The sequence below is a fragment of the Lepidochelys olivacea genome (genome assembly GCF_965140295.1).
Source record: "Lepidochelys olivacea isolate rLepOli2 genome assembly, chromosome: 1".
NCBI classification, from domain to species: domain Eukaryota; kingdom Metazoa; phylum Chordata; order Testudines; family Cheloniidae; genus Lepidochelys; species Lepidochelys olivacea.
Genome location: NC_140411.1, coordinates 211,139,016 through 211,151,190, shown reverse-complemented (window position 1 = coordinate 211,151,190; position 12,175 = coordinate 211,139,016). Strand labels below are relative to the sequence as shown.

The following is a 12,175-nucleotide window of genomic DNA, read 5'->3' as shown; positions in this document are numbered from 1 at the left end:
TCTCGCCCCCCAAGAGGGAAGAACCTTCAGTGCTGGCAGACCCGCCCTGCCCCCTGGTGCAGTCAAGGGGAAAGCTGGCTATCATGTTGAGGCACTCCCCCTCTCCATGTCCCTCGGTGCCAGCTCACTCGGACAGAGAACCTACCCTCTCCCCGAGCTCTCGACACTGAAGGCACCGAGGCTTGGCTCCTCCATGGTCTTCTGTCTCTGAGACCTCAGAGTCAGAGTCCAACTTCTATCGCCCCAGGAGAAGCAGGAGCCACAGCTCGAGGTCCTGGGGCCTTTTGTGACAGATTTCTGTTATCAATCTGCCTGAAGCATCAGGTGATCAGTCTGCGGCCACAGGATCGTTAAGGGAGGAGATGACGTAACACACCAAGTGTCTAAATTTTAAATCTTTATTGATAAAATAATAAAATAACAGCGGAGAGTGATGGGTGCTCCCCATGTCACTCAGAGGAAGGAAGCAAGCTTTAGGGCCTCAAGCCCTAACCCACTTTCATACACACGCTCTACCCAAGGCTGGCCAAACCTGGGTGTAACGTAAGCAGAAGAGGGGGAAGGGTGGATGGGAGTTCTGTCCTGGGCCCAGGTCATCTGAGGATCCACTATCATCTCCAAGTTGCTCCAGCTCTCAGGAGGGTTTTAAGTCCCGGGCTCCTTGGGGGCGGGGGGAATGCTTTGTTCAGGGACCTCTGCTCCTGGTGGCCTCTGTGCCAGTCCAAACCGGCTTTCCATGGTGTCTTCAGCTTTCTCAAAACACCCGGCTTCCAGGGACGCAAGGCTCGGCTCCCCCTCTTGCCGTCTCGCCGGTGTTTTCAATCTCTGCAGTCTTAGAACTTGTTTTCTTCTTTCCTGGCCTCGCTGCCTTGCAGGTCTGTGCAGTTGGGTTTTTCTTTCTCACGGATGCTCGGGCACATTCACACCCCCGTCTTTCTCAGCTGTCAGCCAAGTCTCAGCTGTGAGCAGCGTCCTTGGCCTGGGGCCAGCGTCTTATCGTTGTACTGAGCTTGCTAGCTACAGTGTTGAATTAACCCAGTCTCTGCTCTCTTTCTCCTTCCCCCTTTGGCCTCTTGCAGCATGCAAAAGAATCTTCCAATCCACACTCACTCACACCTTTGACCCTTCCAAAAATATCCTGCAATGCTTGCAACAGCATTAGCAATATACAATGCTGATCTGCCTTCCCCAGGGGACCCCTTGAGGGGGGGAGCCATCAGGGTATGACACTTTCACCAAGGACAGGGAGGAACGCGATGTTGCTGCTCCGCAACATCTTTTGTGGCCTCAGCCACCTTTGTCCCGCCATCGGCTACACATCTGACCTCAGCGCCTGCCCACATGCCAATGCCTCTGACAACATCACCATCATCGACTCCAGCACAGTGCTCGGCACTGCCTTCGGCACTGCCCTTGGCAGTGTCCTCGCGCCCGTCTTCCACGCTGGCAGTGCTGTCTACATCGACATCGACTTCGTTGGTGCCTGCGAGTGGATCAGCACCGGCTTCTTCGACGGTTCCTTCCATTGTACTGATTGCAGCGCCGATACTTGGTCCGGCATCTGCAGCTCCTCCACCATCTGACGCACTATTAGCAGCAACACTGCCCCGAGAGTCTTGGGACCCCCTGGGCGTGGCTGGCACGGAGCATCCTCTCATAAACGCTTCCTCCTCTTCGTCACCAGATGAAGCATTGGCGGGTATAGCCATAGCCCCGGCACTTGAGGACAACAGGGTGCTTCAGCAGTTGCTGAACAGGGCCGCTCAGGGTCTGGGCATTAGGCTGAGGAGGTAGTCGAGGAGGCTGATCCCATGGTGGACATCCTCGCACCCTCAGGACCTTCCCGTATTGCCCTTCCACTTATTAAAACCATTGGGGGCACCACCAAGACCCCGTGGCAGACCCCAGCTTCCTTGCCACCCACTGCCAAGCAGAATGAGAGGCGTTATTTCATTTATACTCCCACCCACCCCCTGACTCTCTTGTTGTGGATGCTGCTCACCAGCATGACACAGGGCTTCCAAGGGCCATCCCCAAAAAACAGGGAGGCTAAGCGTCTAAACCTTGTTGGGAGAAAGGTCTATTCTACAGGGGGTCTGCAGCTCCATATCTTGAATCAACAGGCCACTGTCAGCAGGTACTCGTACACACCTGTGCGGCAATGGCCAAATTTACAGTGCTCTTCCCTTTGGACTCCCAACTCCTGGCTCCAACTCTCAGGGCTCCCTTAAGAGGTCCAGCAAACTATTCAGGACCTCCTATTTGAAGGTGAGACTCTTTTTTCTGAAAAGACAGACAAGAGGCTGCACAGCCTGAAAGACTCACGAGTTACCCTCAAGTCATTGGGCCTGCACACTCCCGCCACACAGCAGAGACACTTCCGACCGCAACCTCCTCTGAGATTCCATTTGCAGAACCGACAGGTTGGTTCTCAGAGGAGGAACAGGAGTGGCAGGAGGAGGCAACACCCATCTTCAGGCCAGGGTTCTGGCCCAGCCCAAGCCACCCTCTGGCCCTAAACCAGCCTTTTGAAGGTGCAGTCGAGGACGGCGCGCCAAATCAGAGACTGGATCTACCCTGCCTTACCTTTTCCTCCTGACTATCCCCTTTCTACCGTGCATGGTCCCGTATCACTTCGGATCGCTGGGTGCTCCACATGATAGAGAGGGGATATACTCCATCCAATTCTGTGCCCTCCTGCCCTTCCTCTCCCCTTCCCCGTCCCTCTTCAGGGGACTCTTCTCACGAGCATCCAGGTGGTGCAGTTGCTACTGTCGCTAGGGGCAGTGGAGGAGGTTCCTCTGGAGCACAGGCTTCTATTCCTGGTATTTCCTAATATCGAAAGACAAAGGTGGCCTCAGGCATATCCTGGATCTGCGAGAACTCAACAAGTTCATAAAGAAACTCAAGTTCCACATGGTCTCCTTGGCACTCCCACCCTCAAGCCCTGTGAATGTGTCCCTGGAGCTCCAGGTCCAATGAACGCTCACAGTATTCAGAGATTCGCTGCTTCCAAAAATCTGTTCACCCAACTTACTTGTACCATCTCAGATCACTGCTCCGCTTAACTCAGAGCACTTACGTATGTTTATAGTGAAATCAAACATAAGTTTATTTAACAAAGTACAGAGATTTAAATTATATCAAGTAGGTTTTGGAAACAGTTACATATAAAATAAAATTATAATGCCTTTTGAAGTCTATACTTAATTAACAAGATACTCTCATAGCTGGTATGACAGCATCACTCGGACACCCCAGTATTTCTCTGCCTCGACAACTAGCTGCTCACGTGGATCGTCATATCAGGAGGTACAGTTTGTGGTCCTTTCCCTACTCAGCCTCTTTCAAATGTCTGGCCTACTGCTCTGAAGCAGCTTGAGGACACAATTTCAAATGGGATGCATTCTTAGTATAGTGATCCGAACCACTGATAATACTTTCCCAACCATTCCACCCTTATCTCAAGTCCTGAGGAAAATCAGGCAGTCCAAAGTATCAGTAATGCTAGTAGTGCCCTGGTGGCCAAGGCAGTTTTTGTCTACCAGCATCCTTTAGGTCAGGGGTCTCAAACTCAATTTACCTTAGGGCCAGTGCCAGTGCTTAAATCCTCCCAGCAGGCCAATCATGTCACTAATGCTGCCAAGAACCCACCCCCCAAAAAACTCCACCCCCCACCTGCCTGAGGCTCTGGGAGGGAGTTTGGGTGGGGGAGGAGGTCTGGGGTAGGGGATTGGGGTACAGTCTCTGGGAGGGAGTTTGGATGCAGAAGGGGTGAGAGGTTGGGCTCTGGGAGGGAGTTTGGGTGGGGAAGGGGGTCTGGGGTGCAGGCTCTGGGCTGGAGTTTGGGTGTAGGTTGCAGGCTCTGGGCTGGAGGAGGGGGTGGGATTGCAGCCTCTGGGAGGGAGTTTGGGGCTTGGGGTGTGTGGGGAGGGGTGCAGGCTCTGGGAGGGAGTTTAGGGGCTGCGGGGTGTGGGGAGGGGGTGCAGGCTCTGGGAGGGGGTTGGGGGGTGTGGCACTTACTTGGGGCTTAAAGGCGGGCTGGAGGGCCTCCGCGCGCTGCTGCCCCCGGCACCGCCTCTGCAGCTTCCCATTGGTGGCAGAGGTGCTCAGGGTGGGGGCAGCATGTGGAGGCACAGCCCTGCCCAGCCCTGGGGCCACAGGGAGGGGCTGGCAGACACGTCAAGCGAGCAGGCAGATGCCGCTCAGCTCTGCTGCGCTGCCGGGCCCCAGGCCATCGTAAATCGCAAGGGGGGGAGAGTGCCCAGGGGCGGCAGCTGGGGCCAAGGGAGAGACCCAGTCCCAAAACTGCTGGAGCCCCGCAGGCCACGTTGGGGAGGTTCCCGCGGCCTGCAAGTTTGAGACCCCTGCTTTAGGTGGTTTCATGTCTCTGCATATGCATCTAGCCATTTCCAGTCCTGCCAACTCAGAACAATGGCAAGACCACCCATTCCAAACCAGCATCCTTCCATTTAACAGCTTGGTATTTGGATGGATGGTGAACCCGAAGAGAGGTCTTGTTCAGAGCCAGTATAATCCATCCTCAATAACAGGAGAAGCGCTGTGAGAAAACGTTATGCTGCAAAATGGAAGAGATTCTTGATCTCGTGCCAACATCGTCAAATACTTCCAGACCATTTGAGACTACCGCCTTTTTCTAAACACATTATGTCTGTCAGCTCACTGCGTGTGCATTTGGCTCTGATTAATGCCTTTCATCTTCCAGTGGAAAACTGTTTGGTCTTTACCCACCGTACAACTGTGATGTTTCTGAAAGACCTTTCCAGAACCTTAACTCCAGGACTAAAAACAATGCCAACTCGGGATCTCCATATAGTATTGTCAGTGCTCATGAATCCTCCATTCAAACTCTTAACCTCCTAGTGTGTTCTTCATCTGTTTTTGAAGGTGTCTGTCCTGACTGCAGTCACCTCCACCAGAAGTATAGGTGAGCGTGGGACCCTTATCACGGACCTTCCCTACACTGCCTTCCATAAGGATAAGATTTCTTTGAGGTTACACCCCAAATTTATTCCAGAGGTTCCCTCTGAACTCCACTTTAATCAGGTCATACACCTACCAGTTTTCTACCCAATACCTCACTACTCCAGAGAAGACAGGGACTCTGTTCTCTGAATCTCTATCAAGCCTTAGTTTTCTAGCTGCAAAGGCCAAAACCCTTCAGGAAATCCCTGGGTTTCTTTGTTTTTGTTGGTGAACTGATGAAAGGAGAAGCAGTCCCCTCATAGAGGCTTTCTAAATGGGTTTCAGGTTGCATCCTGCTGTGCTTTGAGCTGAACTAGACACCTCCCTCTCAAGGTGTGAGTGCTCACTTAACCAGAGACCTGGGTAATTCAGTGGCTTCTCTTCAAGGTGTTCCCCTTCTGGAGCTCTGTAGAGCAGCAACATGGGTGTCAGGGCATACCTTTACCAGACATTACATGATGGTACAAGCTTCTCCTGCAGATGTACCCTTTGGCACAGCAGTTCTGCATTGTGTGGTACAGCACAGTTTCTTGCACCCTTCTCCTCACTGGATATTGCTTGTGAGTCACCTTGAGTGGAATATATATTGGGACGGTCACTCAAGAAGAAAGAAAGGTTTATAGTAATGAGTTATTCAAGATGTGTGATTCCTATGTGTATTCTATTACATACCCTCCTTCCCCTCTGATTTGGATCCTTTCCTAAGATGATTGGTGGTAGAGAAGGAACTGGAAAGGCAGTCAGTCTGTGACATCCCTTATGCCCTTGGGTTGGAGCATGAGGAGGTGCAGGCACAGACCAACAGACATTGCTAATGAAAAATCTTCTGCGGTCAGGTGACTGAAGCATATGCATACCTTGAGCAGAATACACATAGGGACTACACATCTCAAAGGACTCCAGTTTCTGTAGAGTAAGTAGCCTTTCTTCTTTTATCTGCTTTTTTTAATTGGTCTAAAATGTTGAAGGCAATTAATTTTCTCATTGTGTTTTAAGCGTTTACTCATTGCATTTTATAGCTCTGCTGAAATCATATGTGGCAGTTTTATATATACTGCCTATTTTCATTGACTTATTTTGAGCCACTTATTTGCAGATTGGAATTAAAATTCATTCTTCAATCCATTTTCTTAAACATTATCTTGTTCATTGTGAACCATTAAGAGATTTTATAAGAAAAGGGTTTTCAATTTTGGCAGCTTTATTGCCAAAGCTTTGTTAGAGATGGAAAAGGAAATTGAGGTGGAGAATTGTTTCAATTTTCATGTTGTGAATTTTTTAATTGGGGCTATAATCCTCTGCCTGTTTCATACTAAGGGTCCTGTTCCTGTAAAGAGAGGAGTTTGAAGTTTATTCTTTCAGAGAGGTCAGAGAGAAACTTTATGCTTGGATCTCTGGGAAAGCCAGACTAGTGAAACCTTTCTCAGTCTATGCAGATTAGGTTTTATTAAATAACCCTGTTGAAATGTTGGTAATTTAAAGACCTAATAATTAGGCCTAATTTTGAAAGAGTCATTAGTGGCTCTACAGTTATAGTGCTGTGTTTTTGAGTTAAAGTATTGTTTCAGTCACTTAGTTTGAATTAGCCCTCTTCCTATAGAGAAGGTATAACTGTCTCCCTAGATGTATGCCACTGGTTTCCCTGCAATAGGGTTGCCAGGTGTCCAGTTTTTGATCAGAACACCCTGTAGAAAAGGGACCCTGGTGGCTCCAGTCAGTACTGCTGACTGGGCCGTTAAAAGTCCAGTTGATGGTGCAGAGGGGCTGGCAGGCTCCATGCCTGGCTCCACGTGGCTCCTGGGAAGCAGCCGGCATGTTCTGCTCCTCGGTGAAGGGATGGCCATGGGGGCTCCGTGCACTGCCCCTGCCCCAGGTGCCAGTTCCGCAGCTCCCATTGGGTGGGAACCATGGCCAATGGGAGTTGTGGGGCAGCACCTGCGGGTGTGGGGACAGTGTGCAGAACCCCTGACTGCCCTCCTCTTTCTAGGAGCTAGAGGGACATGTCACCGCTTCCTGAGAGCTGCCTGAGGTCAGCGTCACCCAGAGCCTGCACCCCAGACCCCTTCCTGCACCCCAATCCATTGCCCCGAGCCCCCTCCCACACCCAAACTCCCTCCCGGAGCCCACACCTGATGCCCCAGACCCGAGCCCCTTCCCGCACCCCAACTCCCTTCCCCAGCCTGGAGCCCCCTCCCACACTCCGAATCCCTCAGCCCCAGCCCGGCGCCCCTTCCTGCATCCCAAGCCCTCATCCAGAGCCCGCACCCCAGCTTGAGCCCTCACTGTCTCCTGCACCCCAACTCCCTGCCCCAGCCCAGAGCCTCCTCCTGCACCCTGAACCCCTTATTTCTTGCCCCACCCAGAAGCCTGCAGCCCCAGCCCAGAGCTTGTATCCCTTCCTACACCCCAAACCCCTGCCTCAGCCCAGAGCCCCCTCCTGCACTCCAAACCCCTCATCCACATCACCACCCCAGAGTCCGCACCCCAACCCTCTGCCCCAGCCTGGTGAAAATGAGTGAGTGAGGGAGGGTAAGGGGAATGGAGTGAGCGGGGATGGGGCCTCAGAGAAGGGGCGGGGGTGTGGTGGGGCAGGGGGCAGGGCAAGGTGTTCGGTTTTCTGCAATTAGAAAGTTCACAACTCTACCCTGCAAGCCCCTGAAGCAGTTGCAGTGTGAGCTTGGAAAGCTCTGAGCAGCTGCTGTTCCTTCCCTACTGCAGCTTCCCTGTTGGCCATGAGGTGAATCATAAGAAATGGAGAAGAGTAATTCTGCTTGCACCATTACCTGTTTCCTGTTAGGCTGTGGGAGACCCAAGGAGAACAGAATAGGTGCTCAACTAAGACTGCCTGAGCCCAGGGGAGCACCTAATAAAGAATGGCTCTGCTCCCCTTTCCCTATAGCCAGGCAGAACAGTCCAGGAGAGAAGAAGAGAAGCTGAGACACCCAGTTACTGCTCCCTGATTCTCTGTCTGAGCCCCTGTTCAGTGTAGAATAATCTGGGGGCCCCTTCATGACCTCCTCCCCCCCCCATGACCCTTATATATTTGCCTCCAGCCCCAACATTCCTGTGTGTCAGAGACTACTGAGGGGGAAGTGTAGGAGCTCTACACCTGTTGTGGTCTCCCCTAGTCAAGAGAATCCCCAGCAGTGGACTTGTGTTTTCCACTCACTTTGCTCTCTCTGGAAGCACAACAGAACAGAGATATTGCTCCAAAATATTGATTTTTGTCCTCAACCTTTTAAAAATATTTAACCCACAGTGTTCCTTAAGGAAGAGGTGTTGATTTACAACATGGGATTAGTTTTCAAACATCTAAAATAGGTTTCAGAGTAGCAGCCATGTTAGTTTGTATCCACAAAAAGAAAAGGAGTACTTGTGGCACCTTATAGACTAACACATTTATTTGAGCGTCCGATGAAGTGAGCTGTAGCTCATGAAAGCTTATGCTCAAATAAATTTGTTTGTCTCTAAGGTGCCACAAGTCCTCCTGTTCTTTTTATCTAAAATAGGGAGGAAGTCCCTAGATTGGCGTGAAACAGAAGCTTACTTGTGCGGAAGAATGAGAAAAGATGAATAGATTAATAAAAGTAAATTTAAGGTTTTCAAAGTTACATTGAAAGGAAAACTGCAGTATAGTGCGAAGTACAATATACAAAATCTACTCTGAGACAACGTTATTTAGGTTTAATAGTCAATAACTTATACATTAAGAAATATCAGAGTAAAGGTTGTCTGTATAACCCTGAATTTTGCCCGCCTAGTATATATGTATTGTGCTAGTCATTAATTATTTGGTCAATAACCAAATATGCAATTTATCCCAGGGGTTAGTAGTTCTCTTGAGTCCCAGGGATGACAGTAATTACCCACCACTGTTTTTAAGACCTGGAGGAGCTGCAGTAATGCACCCCATGGAGTAGAACACAATCCTTAGCCTACAATGTGATGTATAGCATTCATAAAGTTAATCCAATCATCCCGAAATATAATGCATGAGGTTGCAATAGCTATCACAGTATTAGTGAGGCATTGGTTGTGACATCATAGTTAAGGCTGAATTCTACTACGCACTTCTGGCAGGGATTCAACCTTTATTTTGTATGAAAAATACAGTACATCCTTTCCGAACTTACGGTACTTATTCTTTGAATACTGAATGAATTTTATGAGAATTACAAGTAAATCCATTAATTAATTTCTGTTTAAATTAATTAAAAACTGGTCCTTTAAAATATTTAGCAACTGTTTCAGCCTTTTTTGTCTTGAATGGTCTTAACAAAGAAATAACAAACATTTCAAACTTTCTACATATAATTAAAATTCATTTAAATTTTGTGCATAAGTTATCTTTGAAGAAATTAGTTTACGTAAGACCACAAGCATGGCCATAGTGGATCAGACCAATGGTCCATCTAGCCCAGTATCCTGTGTTCTATCAGTAGCCAGTGCCAGATGCTTCAGAGGCAGTGAACAGAACAGGACAATTTATCAAGTGGTCCATCCCCTGTCATCCAAGTCCCAGCTTCTCTCAGTCAGAGGTTTAGGGTTGTAATTAAGTTACTAAAGATTGTTGTATCTAATTTTTATTCCGAGACAAAAAAATTAACATGGAGTTAAGTTTGTAATTATGCATCAGTAATTTAGGGTAGAAAAAAATTACAGGGATATTGTGATTATCCCAAAATCAAGTACTACAAACCCAGGAAATTCAGAGTTATAGCTATGCTTGAAAGAAATCCAGAAATATGAAGTTGAGAAATGCACAATTAAGACATTGTTGGGGAGTCTTTGTCTGAGTCCAGCTGTGTCTCCCCGTGGTGAGGGTATGTGGCTGGTGGTAGGGGAATGTGGGTGTGAAATTCCCCAGAGTACAATGTAGACTGATGGACACCTGTATTTACTCAGTTCACTATCCTGGGCTGCCTCTGTCACTGCTTCGTTGTGAAAGCAACCACTCCTGGTCTGTTCACACATAGCCTCCAGCATGTAAATCACTCCCAACAACACTGTCTGAGTGCTATAGCCAGCCACTCATGAATTACATTGCATGGCAACACCAGCAAACTCCCAGTCCCAGACTTACCCCCAGAAATGTGCATCTTGTACTGCCCAGACCTCTCCTGGACAACACAAGCTCATATAAAGTCTGTCATTTTTTAATAGAAAACAATGTGTACAAATCCTGTTATCACAAATGAAGTGTCCCAAACACACTGGTTTAGATAAAACAAGTTTATTAATTACAGAAAGATAGATAGATTTTAAGTGATTGCAAGTAATAAGGCATAAAAGTGAGAATTGATTACAAAGAAATAAAAGGCAAAACACAACTAATACCTAACTTAACAAGCTAAGTGAATTCAAAGCAAAAGTTTATCTCACAACATGCTTTAGCAATCTTACTGGCTGCAGTTCTTTCAGCTACGATCTCCCCCCCAATTCAGTGGTAATTTTCTTGTCCTTCAGGTGTTGTTGATGTCATGAGTAGAGATGCCATGAGCGATGATTTGGGGCCTCTGTTCTTCATTTTTATCCTTTTTCTCTTCATTGAAAATCATCTCCAGCTGGGGTTCAGAAGACAAAATCTGGGGAGATGGGAACTTCCAGCTGCTTCTTTGGCAAGACGTAAATTTCTTGCTCACACCCTTTTTCCTGCCAAAGAATGGCTGTTTAACCAGGTGATAGTCTATCTGATTTTGTTGACACCCGTCTGAGGTGTCAGTTTGCCTTTTGTCTTCGAAGAACCAGTTTGTGCCTGCTTTTCTAAACTTGGAATATGTCTCAGTAATGTTATACAGTAAAATCTTATAACTTTACATACAACGTTGCCACACTTATTTTACCAGGACAATAATGACCAGTAAATCACGGGTTTTCAAATGATACTTTACAAGGCATAGTTTGTACAAAGTTTATCTTAGTCTTGAAAAAAGGGTGAGCATAGATATGCAGACTGTTACACTAGGCCCTCCTTGGTGCAGCAAGTTCCAACCCAGGGCCCTGTGATTGTCAGTCAGATAGGCAGCCTGGGAATGGGCACCACAAAGCCTGCTTCATGGGTTGCTTCCTGCCCTGGCCTCTACCAACTTAAGACGCAGCAGGGTCTGCTTATAGACTCAAAAAAGGGGGGTTCTCCCTAACTGTGATCTGGAAGCTCTTTTCCATCAGTCGTGGTCCCCTGTTCCCAGTCTCCACGGGGGCCTTCAGTGGCTCAGACATGGGCTCTGGTCCAGGTGCTGTGAAGCTTCTGCAGCCTCTGTACAGAAGCTACTAGTGTAGGACTGCTCCCATGCCCTAGTAGCTGTGACTGAACTGAGCGGCTCCCTTTTGAGCTCTGCTTCCATTGTTAGCATGCCCAGCAGGTGCCTTTGGGGCTTAGAATTGCTTGTTAACCCTTGATTCCCCACTGTGGGGCTTATACACACAATCACAGACACCCAAACCTTGTCTCTCCTCTGAAGTGATTCCAGAAAGGAGGGGGTAAAAAAAGATTGAATGTGTCTTTAAAAAATCACCTTAATCTAATTTGGGACAAGAAACACAAAAATGCTTTAATCGTAATTGTATAGTTATTGCATAGAATCACTACAGGGTACTGATACATATCTGGAACCTTTACTGCATCTTAATGTAGTTTTTTTGTCTGGAATATGACACAGTGATGGTAATTGACAGTTACCTTCAATAAGTAAGACATGCAATTAACTAACATCAGTGTTTGCAAAATTCAGTGTAATTCCTCTGCTAAATGTTGGGATGTGCAAAGGATTACTACAGATACTGCTGTAACTCACAAAAGCTTATGCTCAAATAAATTTGTTAGTCTCTAAGGTGCTACAGTACTCCTTTTCTTTTTGCGGATACAGACTAACACAGCTGCTACTCTGAAACCTACAGATACTTGAAATTACAGATGATCTCTTAAGTAAAACTCTTTCCCCAGTCCTGTCCAAGTATTCCCTAAAGGTATTTGAAGTTGAATGTCCTTATAGTCGTTGTAGCTCCCTGAAAATGTGGTTGGTCATCTTCTGGTAAGGAAATCAAGTTTCACTCTCTCTTTCCCCCCAAAACCCAAATGTGTGGCCTTCAGCAATGTACCTAAGCGCCAGGGACTTCATGCTGCTCCTAATTTCTGTCTGACTGTGAGATTTCTTCCTGGTACTATCACCTTGTCAAGATCTAAGAGTAC

General features: G+C 47.9%; 1 protein-coding gene across 2 annotated transcripts in view; it reads left to right on the top strand.

Annotated features, from left to right (window-relative positions):
* The window catches only part of MAN1A2 (mannosidase alpha class 1A member 2), a 301,819-nt gene that overhangs the window by 136,446 nt on the left and 153,198 nt on the right, over positions 1–12,175 (top strand). The window lies entirely within an intron of this gene.